Source organism: Ostrinia furnacalis, unplaced genomic scaffold (assembly GCF_004193835.3).
Source record: "Ostrinia furnacalis isolate ACB-3 unplaced genomic scaffold, ASM419383v2 OfSCF1918, whole genome shotgun sequence".
Taxonomy (NCBI): Eukaryota; Metazoa; Arthropoda; class Insecta; order Lepidoptera; family Crambidae; genus Ostrinia; species Ostrinia furnacalis.
The window spans coordinates 479885-497123 of NW_021132157.1; the positions used below are offsets into that span (position 1 = coordinate 479885).

Here is a 17239-nt window from a genome sequence, read left to right on the forward strand (position 1 = left end):
GTTCTAATTATTAGCTTGAATTCGTATGAAGTGTTTACTTATAATCAAAGTTCCATCGTACCGCGGACTTTTAATTAAGACAGCCATCAAGTGTTTTACCAAATATTTTGTTAGCTAATGAACATTGCATTGACATAATTTTTCGGTTTGAACGTTTAATGTGTATAATGTCATACATGTATAAATGTTGCGTTAGTATTGTAGAATGAAAAGTAGACTTTTGTATTGTGTATAATCTAAGTATTCATGTTGATTTAGAGGTGTATTCAAAAATGTGTTAGTATTATATCACCGTGTAACTTACATTACCTAAGAAATGTATTTTATCGAAATAAGCGATGCAAAATGTTAACCTTAGAATCAACGCTTTTATTTCCGGTATTTCCGGTAATTGGACGGACACGAAAGAAAAAGAAAACGTCTTTAAGCTTCCTTTTTTGAGCGAAAGGGCCTCATATACAGCCAATCAATGAGGTTCTGAAGTTTATTTATATCGTTCTTCAAAGATCAATGCAGGACAAAATAAGATCCTATTTGATTAAATAACTTCCTTTTAGAGGCATCTTAAAACATCAAATACACCTTTTCTTATAAACTGATTGAGTACCTATTTCAAGTAAGGTACTATATCTTTGGAATAAATGCCTTTCCAAAAAGTTGTTGTTGGATTTGAGCAGTAAAATCATCTCTTAAAATGATAAAACTAATTAAATATGTATAGGAACGTATGTCGTACGTTTGGGGCTGTCGTTTAGCATAACAACCAAATTACGGTAAAGCCTGAACTTCCATAATTTTAATATGGTAATTAAGACGTGGAAATCGTAGAAAACTCATTTTTTGTGTAAAATTATGATAATAGAAAATTGCGCAATACTTTGATCATTTATTCACTTATTCGTAGTTAGGAAGGACTAGTATTAAGACATAATATACATACTACGAATATGTACTTAACTACTTAGTTAAGATTGGTGAGGTATTATAAGACCCATGAGTTTGGTATACATTCTAGTAATTGGTGTGTTCAAAATGTGATTTAATAATATTAATAAAATGTTTTGAAACAGGTAATTTTCTTCATTTTACTACTTCACCTACAATAAAAGGCGCTATAAGTCTTCTTATCTAAATGGCTTCCTAATGTCTCGAGAGATTTATGAGTGTAAGTTATACGAGTATTAAAATAAAATTCTTAGACTCGCTTGCACCATCTTACTTTGACTGTAACGAACGTCAAAAATCTGTCAAATTCCATACAAAACCACCGGTTATCGTTATAGTTACGGTCAAAGATTGGTGGTGCAACTTAGCCTTAGGATTTTCACTACTCGCATGAAAAGTCAAAAGCTATTACTTCACTAGATTTAATTTGGACAAGTAACGGTCTGAGGTTAAGTCAATTTGGAGCTGTCTCTCCGTTTGAGCATCATAATTGAATCAACAACTTGGAATTATAGTCTATTTCGCCCAACTTGAAAGCAATCAGTTACCAATAACGAAACGAAACACGGGTTTGGTTATCTACAGAATTTAATACTATCCACGCCACTGAAACGTGATTGCATTTCCGTGAGCTTTAAGCTAAAAAGCATAAGGTCGGTTTTTGATGCTAATGACGTGGTATAATCTAGAATCTAATCAGTGTCCGAAGAGTGATTAGTGATTAATATGCTGCGCGCGCGATAGCGTCATTTATCGAGAAATATGGAGGCTCAATGGCCTGTGTAGAGTCAATGCATGTTGCAGTGGGTTCTCTGGTCTGTCTTTTTGAGATCTATATATTTTGAAATATCACAAAACATATTGAAAATGAATGAGTCACTGATATGTAGAAAATTAACGAAATCTACACTTATTACCTGTTTGATCAAAAACCCTATCGACATAATATTATACCACTGAATTATAATTCTACGGTCTAAGTATGTAGTCGGAACGAAGTCCCTTGCCTACTCATGTGGGTATATTAGGATTCGCGCAGTACTACTGAATGCTTAGCACTCAAGACAATCTGGTGAAGAAGTGAAGATGTAGAGACAATCAACGGCTAAGGGTAGACTATTATTTATTCTGTGACGAAAGCTTAGCTGCTTAAACATGTTTGTTGTGTTCTCAAATGAAACACAAAACTCAATCAAGCTATTTAAAAAAATCTTATGCATAGGTTATCCTGCATTTACCTACTCTTGAATGTAGTATCATTTCATAATACGGGAGAAGTACGTCTGCCTTGCTTCTTGCATAAATGCAGGTTCATCAAATTCACGAAACCTGATTGAATTTGTAGTTCTGTTTGCAAAATTACTCTTAAAATACAAGAAGCGCGCTTATATTACTTATTACAGTTTCCTACGAGCGCGCGTCCTTCAGATATAAGCCTGTATAAGAGAGCTCTTGAGAGCGCGTGATATTGCCTTCTTAGGCCGTAACCTAAACCCTTATACACTAATAAGTGATATAAGTGAACGTAAGTGTTTAGAACTCGAAATTAGGAAGTTCTGTGTGATTAGCGCACCTACTGCTTGTATTTTTACTATGGTGCAGGCACAGATAATATAATACTAGGTGCAGGTAAGTGCCAATAACAAATTATCAGCGCGTCGGCAAGCCTTTGTAATGCATCTTGAATAATCACGCGCACGCATTATGGAATCATTTTTCAAACCAGAATATTAAAAAGCGAACGCTAAGCAAGCAAGTTGGTTTACTAATACCTAACATCGCGACAAGTGTAAATCGATTATTATATAAAATATCGTTAGCTACGTTTTGGTCGCAAACTCAAATACAAATATAAAATTCAATCATGGAGTCCGTAGAGCCGGATGTATTCAATTATTCATTGATACGACTACGAGTACATTTTGAAATCAATATGGGTACGAGAGCAAACATGGAAGAAAGATCATTTCAGAAATGGCAACTGAAAAAGGTTGCTTTCAGTTGTTATAAGATTTCACTAACCTGGTTCCGATTCTGTGTATTCGAAGAACGTTCGTTGTTTTAACCAAAAGACGTCCACTGCTGACAAAGGTCTCCCTATAGAATTTCCACCATCGTTCCTGCGCTGCCCGCATCCAGGTGCTTTCAGTGACCTTCACCAGATCGTCGATCCACCGAGGATTTTCAGTGTTTAAATAAGTAAGGCCAATCTATAAAATTGCTGTCAACTTCATATTCATTCAGTCACACAAAACAGTCATTACAAAAATCAAAATAAATTGCGTTAGAGAAGCACAGAACCCTCTCTAGTTTGTTTTTACACTCTATTTAACAAACGTGTGTGCGTAAATTATGACGTAGTAAACGTAAATACTCGTACATAAACCATTCATGTACAGTGATTTGCTGGAGCTTAAAATTGTAATCAATCATTATCTACTTGAGCGCAGATATTTGTCAGTGGTTGTAAGCTGCATATAACGTGATATCAGATAGTGGATACAATGACGCACTTACAACTGTTGATAAGTTTATATGTCCTTCATCATGTAGGTAGTAGTGTTATCAATATAAACAATGTATTACCTGAACTTATTGATTACTGACCCGCATTACATCTGGGTTGATTTCCCTTCGGCAATAGTTATTCTGAAATATTGACTTTGGCTAGAAACATAGTTTTGAATCGAAGCACGTTTTTGAATTTGTACCGATACCAGTTTCTATGAATATTAAACTAAATCTTCTAATCTTTCGGTGTCTGTATGTGTTATTGTTATTTTACATTTGTATATTAAGTTTGTGACAGTTATACTCGTAGTGTTCTTTATCTTTACCTTTAGTGTATCGTTCTAAGCTTTAATGATAGATCGCCCGGAGTCCTGCCAGCAGGACTTAAAGTACTTCCGGTAGGACGCAAAATTAAAAGATCACAGTTTCGTAAGTATACATTGTACAAATTTCAAATTTACACGAAAAAATAGAGTGTTTCTCTCTCTTTCACCTAATAGTGCCCAAGATCGAAAAACGCGACTAACCGTTAGTCGGAGCCCGATGGCGCACGAGTATACACGGGGGCAGCGCGTTCGCGCTCGCGCGACACATTTTGACGCGCCGGGCGTGGAGTCGGCAACATTTTGGAGATAATATTATAATGAATGTGAAGTATTCCAGCCTAATCAAACATTTATAATTTACTAGCTTTCCGCCCGCGGCTTCGCCCGCGTGGAATTTTGTCTGTCACAGAAAAACTTTATCGCGCGCGTCCCTGTTTCAAAAACCGGGATAAAAACTATCCTATGTTCTTTCCCGGGACTCAAACTATCTCTATGCCAAATTTCATCAAAATCGGTTGCGAGGTTTAAGCGGGAAAGCGTAACAGACAGACAGACAGACAGACAGACAGACNCTAATACAAAGTGACGTACCAAAGTAATTAATTTAAAGTTCCTTATTATAGTTCCTATTAGTTAAGTTGAAAGAAGATAAACAAGTTTATAATATATTAAGAAAAGTAAAATACTGGTTAAACAAAATGATTCTACGACATGACTTTTTATTTAATAAACACTAACCAAGTGTTTACTACTTCTGGTGAGGATGAGTTCAAATTTGAAGGTCACCGTACTGCTGGAAGGACCAGCAAGCAAACACGTACAAATTGCGTACTGCGGGCAGGACTTGCGATAATCTTCTGGCAGGACGTTTAGAACAAAAGACCAGTCCTTCCAGAAGAGCTTCCAGCAGGACAAAGCACCGGGCGATCTATCATTAATGAAATAGATAGTACAAAATCTGTTTACTAAAAAAGCAGGAGTTGCAGGAATCGCCTAAACTAGCCTACATATGAAAATACTTAAAGGTTACGCTACCCAACTCAACTACATAATGTTATTTTGGTTCTTTGAACTATGAGCAGGTACTTTAGAATAGAATAGTTGAATAATATTAAAAACTTTACAAACAAAATGTTTATCAAAATGTTAATTTAATAATAACCTTTTAATATGACTATCCTCTTCCATGGTTCAGACATTCCCTTGATTGGATGCCACGAACCCCTACGTGTTTACGAAGACTGTAACTAACGGCATGAGCGCCCTTCGTTCTTAATTAGCTTGCCTCATTAGCATAAATCCACGACAGAACGGGGTTTGCGTAACTACTTTGTATATACGTTAATGCATTTTTGGTATATTGTAGTTTGGTATATTTTATGGTGTTTTAGATACTTAGTTTCAAGTTCAAGTATATACAAAAAGAAAACAGTAAAAAAAAAGTACCTATATGATTGTATTATTGTACTGTTCAATCAATGTCCTGGTTTCAAAGTTTGAAGGAACATCCATCGTGTAACTTTTTCAAGGATGGGTCCCAGTTTTCGGGATTCTGTCCCTAAAAGAATTGGATCACGGAAAAATTATGCATTGGAAAACCCAAGCGAAAATCAAACCTAAGTGCTGCTCTATATTCTTCTACATACATCTTCAGTGGAAGATAGTAAATATATTACGCCAGAAACATGCTATTATTTAAAACTCCGTTGGGAATATTATCTGAACCGTATTATTTCTATTTTGAACCATGTCCGCTATTTTAGACATAAATATTTTTCGTGTTTAAAAACTCGTGTGTGTTTGTATTTCAGTCCGATGAATGAGTGAGAGCGAGAAAAATATTATTATTATTATAAATGGTTTTAATCAGAGTTTTTTCACAATAATTCTAGTACACGTGTGCTGCGTTCCTAGCACGAATTACTCTCGTAATCATATAGTAATAGTATTCTTTATGAAACCTAGTGGCACTTTTTTGTTTTTATACAAAAAACGTGAACCATATAAAGCCTGGTCCGTGAGCACGTAGAATTTTGTCCAATGACCTCAAGCTACCCATCCTTATCGCTCGCGCGTAATTATGTTACTGTCGCGCTCGCACACTCACTGCGGGCGCCCGTCGCACAGTCGCGACAGCAATATAATTACGCGCGAGCGATAAGGATGGGTAGTTTGGGGTCATTGGACAAAATTCTGCGTGCTCACGGACCAGGCTTTACCTACCATTCCATAACGGGAACGATATTTGATTGTGTTTTGGGTCTCCTGTACTTACTCGTAGTTTGTTCTATAAATAAGAGTGACGCCTACGTCTACAATTCTAAGCATTTATACGAGAATATTGTGCATATCAGGAAGTACGTAAATAACAGTTCGTTCTGAGTACAGTATCTTCGCCGAAATTGCACCAAATTACTCGGATGTTGGCGCCGGTCCAGCGCACAAATCAGCTGTTCTTGTAAATGTCAGTACCACGTTCAAGTAACCTTAGGGTAATTAATTTGTGGAATGTATAATAGAACTTTATAAATGTATAATATGCATATAACCATATGCATTCCCAATACTTATAGGGTGTTCTAAAACTTCCAGAAACTAGATCAATAGTTTATAAATAACTCATGTTTTCAAAGTGTAGCTAAAGTTCGCCAGGTTATGTAATTATTACTCAGCATATACGGCGTGTATGATCTATACTCGCGAGCAAAAGTATGGAATCACTTACATGAAGTTGTTTCCACGCGATCTTGTGTACTAACCAATTTGTTAGTAACAAAAAAAGTAGCACCATTTTAAAGATTAAACTTTTAACTTTAAATTGATTCCAAATTCATTTAAATCACACCGGTATTTAAAAAGATATCCCGGCTGATGTGAAGAAGTAAGAAAAAAGACATGTACCAACTGTTTGATACGTCGCGAGTTGCGGCCTATTTACCCCCTATAAAAGCACGTGTTTTCGGATTTTTGCGTTCACACGTTGATCCATACACATCTTGGCTTCTTTTGACACTTTACCTGGGATTCTACACCTACAGAAGCAGCACAAATCGTTGCACTGTTGCAAGAAGGGCTCTACCAGCGGGCTGTCGCACGTCAGCTCCACATAAGCCAGTCCTGGGTTTCGAAAGTTTTAAGACGGTTTTGGGAGACTGGTGGCTTTATCCCGAGACTAAGTTCTGAACAGCGCCGGTGCACATCGCAGAGGGATGACCGTTTTTTCATGTCAACCTCTCTATGAAATCGTCATTAAAAACGGTTTTCCCTCTGCGATGTGCACCGGCAATGTTCAGAACTTGGTCTCGGGATAAAGCCACCAGTCTCCCGAAAGCGTCTTAAAACTTTCAAAACCCAGGACTGGCTTATGTGGAGCTGACGTGCGACAGCCCGCTGGCTGAGCCCTTCTTGCAATAGTGCAACGATTTGTGCTGCTTCTGAAGGTGTAGAATCCCAAGTAAAGTGTCAAAAGAAGCGGAGATGTGTATGGATCAACGTGTGAAAGCGAAAATCCGAAAACACTTGCTTTTATGGGGGGTAAATAGGCCGCAACTCACGACGTATCAAACAGTTGATACATGTCTTTTTCCTTACCTCTTCACATCAGCCGAGATATCTTTTTAAATACTGGTGTTATTTAAATGAATTTGGTATCAATTTAAAGTTAAAAGTTTAATCTTTAAAATGGTGCTACTTTTTTTGTTACTAACAAATTGGTTAGTACACAAGATCGCGTGGAAACAACTTCATGTAAGTGATTCCATACTTTTGCTCGCAAGTGTAGTATAGTACTCGTAGCTTTTCATTAAAAAAATACGATGACACTTTTACATTGAAGTAATACCAAGTTACTATGTAACTCAATGCACTTTTATTCAATGTCCTTTGTATTGGTACCTCATCTTGTCGAGTTAAAAACTCCTAAATTTTTTACAGTTCCGCGGCCGTTCAGGCGCTAATCTACGGTTCAATTAACATTGATTACTCTGGTAACTGGAGGTAATGCAGTCGATTCTTCTAGATTTACCAGCTCCTTTGGGGACGGGTAATTTATTAACCGTTGTGTTAATTCTTTTGGTTTCGATCTTTCCAGAAGTTTGCCTAATCCTTGAAATGAACAGTTATTTTAAAACATGCTGCAAAATTAAAATGTTCGACAAAAATAACCTATAAAAATAAATTTAGTCGCTCCTGTACGTCACATGCTATATTTGACATATGTTTTATCCAGAATCTCATTTCGTAAGTTGGGATAAAATAATAAACTTTGCTTGTCACGTGTCAATCTTGGAACTTCGGAAAGATCCTGCTACGTGATAACGAGATAAGACTTTGTTAAGAAGTTAAATTGGAAACCAAAAATTATACAGATTAGATACATTGGTATATGGATCGTGTTAGTATGCTTATTTTCCTTATTTCCCTTGAGGTATAAATCCGAATGTTTACATAATATGTTACCGAAGCGCAGACTGTACAGCGATAGATTAATTTTGTTGTTTGTGTACAGTTCCTTAAAGTGTAAACTGTAATTAGAGTTGTTTGTTATTGTTTAGGCTTTAGATTATGTAATGAAGCTGAAGGTTTCCCAATTAGCGTTTTAATATTTAGGTATTGGGAGGTGTTTTTATACTTCTAGCATCTTAGTTCTAGGTACGAAGACTTCGGACCTATATTTGTTTAGAATACTGCTTTAACTTAGGTTTATTTATTACATAAGTACTTGTACGATCATCATATCGTGTGTGTGTTATTTAGAGAAGTCTCTCTATTATGACGTAGGCATCCGCTAAGAAAGGATTTTACGAAACTCCACCCCTAAGGGGGTAAAACGGGATCCACGCGTACGAAGTCGCGGGCGGTCGCTAGTCGACATATAATTGTCTAGTCAGACAGGCATGTCACATCATGTTCAAGGTATTTTTTCTGTAAAATAGATCTGTTATACTAGGCTGAGGTAAAACCTAATTGTGCTATTAAGATTATAACACACGAGTCGCCGTGAATCATTTACAAAGCAACACAGCAAAAGATTAAGTGCTCTATAACTATTGATGTATTTTATAGTTTTCGAGTTTACGACAGTAGTCGTGACAAGGCGCCGAACATTTACTGGGTATTAGCATATACATTACCGACGTTATGGCTACAGTCTTAGGTCACTATGGTTTATGATCCATGCTAGAGGGGTTAGTAGTAAGCAGTAGTTACAGTCCTTAAGAAAATCTGTACTATAATGTTGACTAGAGATTACGAAGTAGTTTTATTTCTTTATTTCGAGGTTGGAAATAGGCCTTTATTATAACTTAATAACTAAAATCTGAAAGTCATGACTGCCTTTTGTGCGCCATTTTTTATCATAAAGCCAATATGTTGTCCTGAAAAGAAGAAAGGTGGCAAGGTAAGCTGTATTCGGGACGTGTTTAATGCTTTCACTCTGTTTTAAAGAGGTGAGTGTGTAATAGTCAATATAAACTAAAAAATAAGAGGCGTACCTAAATACTTATAGTGCAAGTAATAGTTAAAAAAGATTCATAAATGACGAAACACTAAATATATGTATCAATATAGCAAGTACCGATAAGTGCTACAAGAGGAAATTGAACTCTAGGGGAAGTGAAAAGGAAGCGAAGTATGTATCTTTCAGAAGCAAGATCAAAAGCATGTTGAACCCTGTGACATCGATAGCACGTCTCGGCTTCTCGTTTTCTTTACATTGTCGGGTCAATGTCGGGTATATCAGATAGGTAGGTACCTATTCTATCATAAGATTTTTCCAATGCAGACTCCATAAAGGAGGCGCATTTTCCTTTATGTTTCGTAGTACCTTAAGCTACGAGATTATACTCGTAGCTTTTCGATAGGCGGAGGTCTTAAATAGGATCGTAGCACTACAAATAATGACTACGAAAAAGCTACGAAAACGGCGTTACGGAGCTACGACCCTTTTTATTTATGAGAATAGAAAAGATAGCGGCGCACATTACCATTTTGTTATAAGAAAAATATACAAATAAGTATATGTAATCAAAACCACATTCAAACTATAACAAAAGTCGTATATTTATGGCCAGTTTTCTTTTCTGCAAATGGAAGAATATTCCTCGCAATACGTGCAAGTTGTCATAACGAAAAATATACTTTTATAACACTTTATTGTTGAACAATAATCTATATTGAAAAAGTTATTTTGGCCTAGTTCTTCTGACCCGTTGGCTAAGTCCAACATTTTATTACAGTGCCAACTTTTTTCATCTAACCAACCACTTGTGATTTTCTGTTATGATATAGTTTATAGTTGAGGTCATATAGTTGTATTTGAAACACTAGGTCAATGACCGACGTACGTTTTGAGGAAAAGTGGATCAGTAATAGAATTTTAGTCTTTTAATACGTCGAAGTTTATGGTGAAAATAGGACAACGCGGTTTCAGTATCGGACTGCCAAATATAGAGGTAGTTCGAGTCCAGTCATCCATTGGACAACACAAGCATATAATTTAACTTTAGCTGGAAGGGTTAAAAGGACAAATTCTTATTATTAAAAATAATATTGGCCAAGGGAAATTAAAACCAGAACATACTACAAATAAAAGAAATTACCATTTAAAATGAGGCCACAGGTTGGTACCAATTACTCGTGACTTTCATCAACGTTTACCTTTTTCGGACAGCTAGACACGCAAAGAAACGAAAGGCAAACATGCAATAGAAATTGTACTAAAATTGTACTAAATAAAAGCGAAGAAAATGGTTCTTATCGTAAAATGTAATGCAAAGCTTTAGTGGGACGATACACAGTGGAAATCGGTAATGTTATTGCTTGTATTCACATTTCAAATGACACGATCATGCATGGCATAGTAACACAATGGTAATGCAATATTGCATCGTTATTATGACCCTTAAACTTTCCTTGTATTATCTTTTTTTCTCCATATACATTAATTAAAAGCTTGCAGTATCTGTGGGTTGATGACGTCATCACTAAGATAGAAAATTGTAGCCACAAATTATAATAAGTAAACCTCAAATGATTGCTGTCTGGCTCAAAATATTCATGAATGGCAATGATTCATAGTATTATCATAGCATTAGAGAAAAACTCATGTTAATTTTAATAAATGCGACTGTAGTAGGTACTGTTTGTTTGTTACGTTGCGTTGTCTTTTCTCGTTCACACCGATCACACAACCGATTTAAGATGATATTTGACATAGAGATAGATTGAAAGATAGGGTAGGTATTTTAAAAGGGTAGTAGTAAACACGAAGCCCGCGCGTAGTGAAATATCTGTGACAAATTCACGTAGGTGAAGCCGCGGGAAAAAGCTAGTCCGTAATAAAGCAAACCATGAAATAGCAAAAAGTCAGTATTGATGCCCTAAAAGTCGCGACACTTTCAAGAGCGAGACGGAAAATAATGTGCTTCACTCCAATTTCCTAAGTAAAACCTTAGCACAGTATACGTGCCAAAGCACAGTAAAAGTGTTAAGTACCCTTCATTTCTCTTGGCTAGTATCGCATGTATAATCTAAGAAAACTGCTTTCACTGTACTAGATTTGAGGATTTCTATAAATATTTACGAATAAAAATAATATGGTTAATTCCAAACAACCGACAAGTTAACCTCCTTCTGTTTTTGTTTTCGACTACCTAACTAATTTAGGGTAAAATGGGGTGACACTATCTCTATTCTATTCCACTGGGCAGTATCCAAGAACAGAGAAGTGACAATTAATAAATTACGAATGATTTAGGAACGGAGAGATACCTACTTTCTTCTGTATAAGACTTAAACAAAGCAATCCTGTTTAGTGTTCATTAAATAAATGTTTTGAATTTTAATACTTAAGTATACATATTAAGCAAATACAACTTACATTACAGGATTCACATATTATTATACCTACCCTCCGTAAACTTAAAGCTCCTAAAGACTATTTCGTAACGCTTAAAGCTCTATTCAAACTCATGCATAAACAAACTTATAAGCTTTATGTAATCATATTTTATTTACTTTAAATGCTCTATTGCGTTCTCGTTTTTAGTTAATACGAAGCAAACAATAACAAGACGTCGCAAATTTGTGACGAATTACCGCATTCACAACAAAACGTGGGTAAACTGGGGCGCGAAGCCCTAAGATCGTGGTCGCAATTCTAAACACTCGGCTTTTGTTCAAGATGACGTGGGCAAAGGCGCAAGGATATTGTTTTAATTGCTTTTCTGTGTTTTCTAAACAAAGGCGGTATTAATATTCTTTAATGTTAGGGCTTTTTTCAGAAGTGTGTTCAAACAACAACAAGACTTACCTACCAATTTAACTTATATTATTGTTTTATTGCGGAAAATATTATCTACTTATTACACTTTGAATTCGGCATGGTGACTTCAATACTTGTAACTTATGAAAATTAAATCGTTTATTAAATGGGTATTTAAATAAGGCTCAAGTTTTAATATCTGTTGGAGCGAAACATGCGAAAGAGAAAATTTGAAAAATCACCTGTCAAGGTCGCATCAAGGGTGTTTTCGCGTTCATTTTCCTCTGGTACGCCGTGACGTCAGGTCGTTACTGCTGTATCTATGTTGGTGTAAAATGACGCTGTCAATCAGCGTATCAGCGCTGAAAAATTTTAAGCGAGTCATATATCCATTAACGGTAGTGATAGTCAAACCAGCTAACCCAAAACTGGGGCACGATGGATGGCCCTTATTTTATATCAGAATAACTTTTTATATTTTAACGGGTGTGGCTGTGTTTTTTCTCTTTATTTATGGCAAGTTATTTCGTAGATAAATGGGTGTCTTAAGCTTTGTAATTTCTGGCTTCAGTAAGTCTGTGTCAATGTGTAAATATGCTCACCTGTTTCCTTCCATCAAATCCTAAAAAAAACAACTGTTCTCTCTTCTTAATTATTGATTGACAAAACGATTGACACCATTATTGACAACATTATACGTTTCCTATGCAATAATATTAGGTATTTAAAATAAATCTTGGCTAGACAATGATTCCAATTCCAAACATTTTTGTAGGTATAGCCAAAATCGTTTATGCAAAGACATTCGTTAAAACAACAGACGAAGTTAAGTGGCAAAATTTGAATGTAAGTAATCGCAAGTAGTTACTACGTAATAACATAGTTATGCTAATAATAAGGGGGAAAAGAAATGGCATTTACACTGACACAATCGGGAAAAGGGAAGACAAGAAGAATGCCTGTAATTTGAGGCGCGGGAAAAATGGTTCCGACGTGTTCTTATGTACCAAAATTAGCATTTCTTTTAAAATGCTTACTGTTTACGACTCTTGTGTTAACGTTGCAGGTCGATTAGATTTAAAGAAGTTTGTTTACGTGTGATTTTATTGATATAGTTTTTTAAGTATATGGGTTTACGATATAATAAATTCCACAGACGTTTTAAAAACATATGACGTCAACGAGTGCATCGACCTGTGAGGAAAATATTTATTTATGAAATGGAGTGCAAACTGATGGAGTGTAGCAGCTTAATCATGGAGTTAGCATTTCATTAGGTACTGAATATGGTGGGTCTTTCAGTATGAAGCTACTGATAAATGAGGGCAGTAAATATAGTGAAAGAAGCTTGAACTCCTGTTCTTTCCCGCTAAGTACTTCGACCGTGTGGGTTTCATTCTGTTCAGCCCTTGAAGTTTTTCACAATTTTACAATCTAAGTATTTTTTTAAAGCTATAGTATTGTATACCGATACCGAGTTAATTGGCAAAATTACAACGATAAGTATGTCGATATTTTCAATGATAAATTGAATTTCACGCGGACAAAAGCTAGTATTTAATATAGAATAAGTAGGTACATTTACTCAGTTCAAGAGTAGGTGTCACCACTATACTTAATTTGGCTGAGTGCTCTCAACATAATTTAATTTTGCAATCAAAGATTGGGTCATAGCCACTCAGGACTTAAGAGAATAATGTATAAGTTAGAGGGTAAGGGAGGGGTGTCAATATAACCTACGTTATTATTTTTTTCAAGATTACAATCAACAGTTCGCACCAATAGATTTTTTGAAAGTTCTTTGTACATTATCGTTTGGCACCATAATTTACTAAAATGCCCAAAGATAGCCTTAAAAGTTTCGACTGAAGTTCTAACAAACATTTATTTTTATACACAAAAGCAGCTAAAACCTCTAATTAGATTTCCGTCTACTTCATAAAAAGCATTTTACTTGAAAGACAATAGAAAATATAAACTTTTTTCATCTAAGGCTGGGTTGCACCACCTAACTTTGACCTTATAACGGTAACCGGTGTTTTTGTATGGAGTTTGACAGATTATTGACGTTTGTTAAATTCAAAGTAAGATGGTGCAACCCAGCCTTAATATCACAGTTAAGAACCTTGAAACAGTATACCCAACGGTAACAAGTTCGTTTATCTTGCCCTAGCGGCGATACGCTGACGTTTATTCGAAATAAGCAGAGTGGATAAGAAACAGCACTGCTTTTTTAAATTAGAAAGGAGACTCTTGTTTAAAACTTTTTTACATAAAGACATGAATCTACTTCTTGTACGATTAAAACCGGAGTTTATTAGTTAGTCGGAGAGCTTTCAGAGCCCTAACTGGTTCTGAAAAGTTTATTTTTCTTTGCTTTTACTGGGCCAAAATCACAGTGTGTATAACTCTGACAAAACGATTAGAATCTGTAACTGATTTCTGTAAGTTTTATTATGCCTGAAATAAGTGATAATGTTGTTATATGTGACCAAAAACTATCTCTTATTTCTATTGAGCACTTAGCTTGAGTAAAAACTTCACGTTTAGTATGTTCATTTCTGAGCAATGAACTTGTAAATAGCATCCAAATTTTTAGTGTATTCTGTCGCACCGTATGTACCTACTCGTACATGGTACATACCTATGAGTAATCTCTGAAAGAAAGTACTTAAGTTTTACATGCCCAGGAATAAAATATAACTCATTCGACGGATAAGAGGATGAGAGACTTACCAACTTGTGAGGGAAAGCCTTTTTAAGTAGGGTTTAAAATTCTTTGTTTACACCTTTCAAGATCTAAAAGGTAGAGTCTCATTTTATTTCAGTGTGCTTACCATGAGTTTTCGTTAGGTGTGCTCGCTAGCGACTGCGTAAAAAAATGACATTAATTATATTATTTGACGTATTGTGCAGCGCCCCTAGCGGCTACTTTTAAGGAATAAAATCTTCATAGATTTTTTTTACGTACTCGCTAGCGAGCGCACCTAACGTAAACTCAAGGTAAGCACACAGGTAAATGATATATTTCAAAAAAAGTAGATACATATTAAGGGTATTGTAAGCCTTCATGCATTACTGTAACTACTCCTAGGTTTATGCACTTTTTATTCGCAAATGTTTTCTTACTGTATTACTTACAAGAGAATGCACTTACGTTAGTTGTTATTGCGTCGTGGCTAGACGTCTAACTTTCTTCGAAAAATATTATGGCATCTTGCATAGCTTGTACAATTACCGTACATGGTTTTTCATTTAAGATAAAGCAATATTTGAGTAAGTATTATGTCTATGTCATAGACTAACTTGTATGGAATTGAAACTGCCTAGATAACAAAAGCTGAAGTTTACTGTACCTACTTGTGAGTATTACAAGTTCAGCACTGACCTCCATCTCACCAACCATATTATTGTCCTCAAGTGGCGGTAGAGTCAATGATAAAAACATGTTAGTTAGTAAAAGTATAAGTTTATGAAAAACAATTAAAAAAGAAGAAGGAATTTTATACGTCTCTCTCTGATAACAATTAAATATAGTAGAGACGTCAGTGACGTCTAATTTTCATTGAAGTGGTGACGTGACGTCACCACTTCAATGAAAATTACCTGTTTCTATAGGCTCTTAGTCACCAAAAAATATGAAAGGTCACTTTTATTGCAAGACTTGTAAAGGTGAAGGCTAAGTTTATTAATAGAATGCACTGGGTAAAGCCGATAACACACTTCAGCTGCAGATCTCGAATTCCCTCCGCTCGTTTTCTGTTTCAATTCACTTCGCCGGTTGAGAAGTGCGTGAGGGGAATCGTTACGCGATTGGCCGAGCCACTCGGATTACTTTCCTGTACCCTATTATGGCTATTATAGCACTTCCAGAGCACTTTTACGACGGAGAAGTTAACGGAAACTGGGGCTATATTTAGGTTTTAAGGCTCCACGCCATTTGTATAATTAAAACTAAGCACTGAATTAAAAGTTCATTTTTCGGAGTACCTACATGAAGTACAAGATTGGTAGTGTAGTTACTTTTTCAAAAAGTTAAAAGAGTTTCTACTGGTGCATGCATGTTAGGCAGTGTTGTACTTATTTTGCTATTGTTTTACGCGAAATTACATTGTAGTGAACGAAAACATTTGTCTGAAAACAATGTAGCATAGAACACTAAAAGACCTACACGAAAGACAAATCAACCACATTAGCTACAAGTCCGTTCCCATCACGTATAATTAATGTTATTCTTTTAGCAGAATGGGAGCCAGCTTATAACAATTTATCATCTTAATGTATTAGATTACTGCGGTTGTTGGTTCACTGGCAATGAAGATCGACCTAATAGCTGTCCCGATCGAAAAGTTATCACGAACACTTGTGAGGACAATACCTTTTTGCCTAAATAAAGTTTCGTTGTCAAAGTTGCGCTCTCGACGACAACTGGCCACTTTATTAGTTGACGGAAAGGATGAAACTTTTGATATGAAACCGCTTCTTGTTTAAATGGAAGGGGAAATTAATACAATCGTTTCTATAGTTTACTAGCTTTCCGCCCGCGGCTTCGCCCGCGTGGAATTTTGTCTGTCACAGAAAAACTTTATCGCGCGCGTCCCTGTTTCAAAAACCGGGATAAAAACTATCCTATGTCCTTTCCCGGGACTCAAACTATCTCTATGCCAAATTTCATCAAAATCGGTTTAGTGGTTTAGGCGTGAAAGCAGGACAGACAGAAACAGATAGACAGACAGAGTTACTTTCGCATTTATAATATTAAGTATAGATTAGAATTCAGCAGCGGCCGTCGAGCGTTAGTTCTCAATCTGTGGACAATTCAGTTAAGCGCGTCCCTTTGATTACTCATAACGCCTTTACAGGAAAATTCACCCCTCCTCGAATTAGGACTAACTAATTAAGAACTGGCTTACTTATTAAATGTAAGTGTGCTTTGTGAATATTGTGTCTTCTGAATATTGAGGCAAACAAAAATTATGCTTTTTGTCACTTATTTATGCTTATCGTGCCTTACAGGTTTCGGCCATAATTATGATGTTAAGTTTTATGAAATTATGCTTACAAAGGCTTATGGACAATGATTATTTAATTAGTAAGGCTTTTAGCATTATACATCATCAATTAAAAACGAAAAAAGTTAATAGGTAACCTAGGCTTCTTCTTGCTAGTTGAAGCTAGTTGCATGATTACTAAA

The 17239-nt window shown here is 35.8% G+C and overlaps 1 protein-coding gene across 1 annotated transcript in view; it reads left to right on the plus strand.

Moving 5' to 3' along the window:
- Positions 1 to 17239, plus strand: part of AdoR (Adenosine receptor) — a 79445-nt gene that overhangs the window by 13370 nt on the left and 48836 nt on the right. The window lies entirely within an intron of this gene.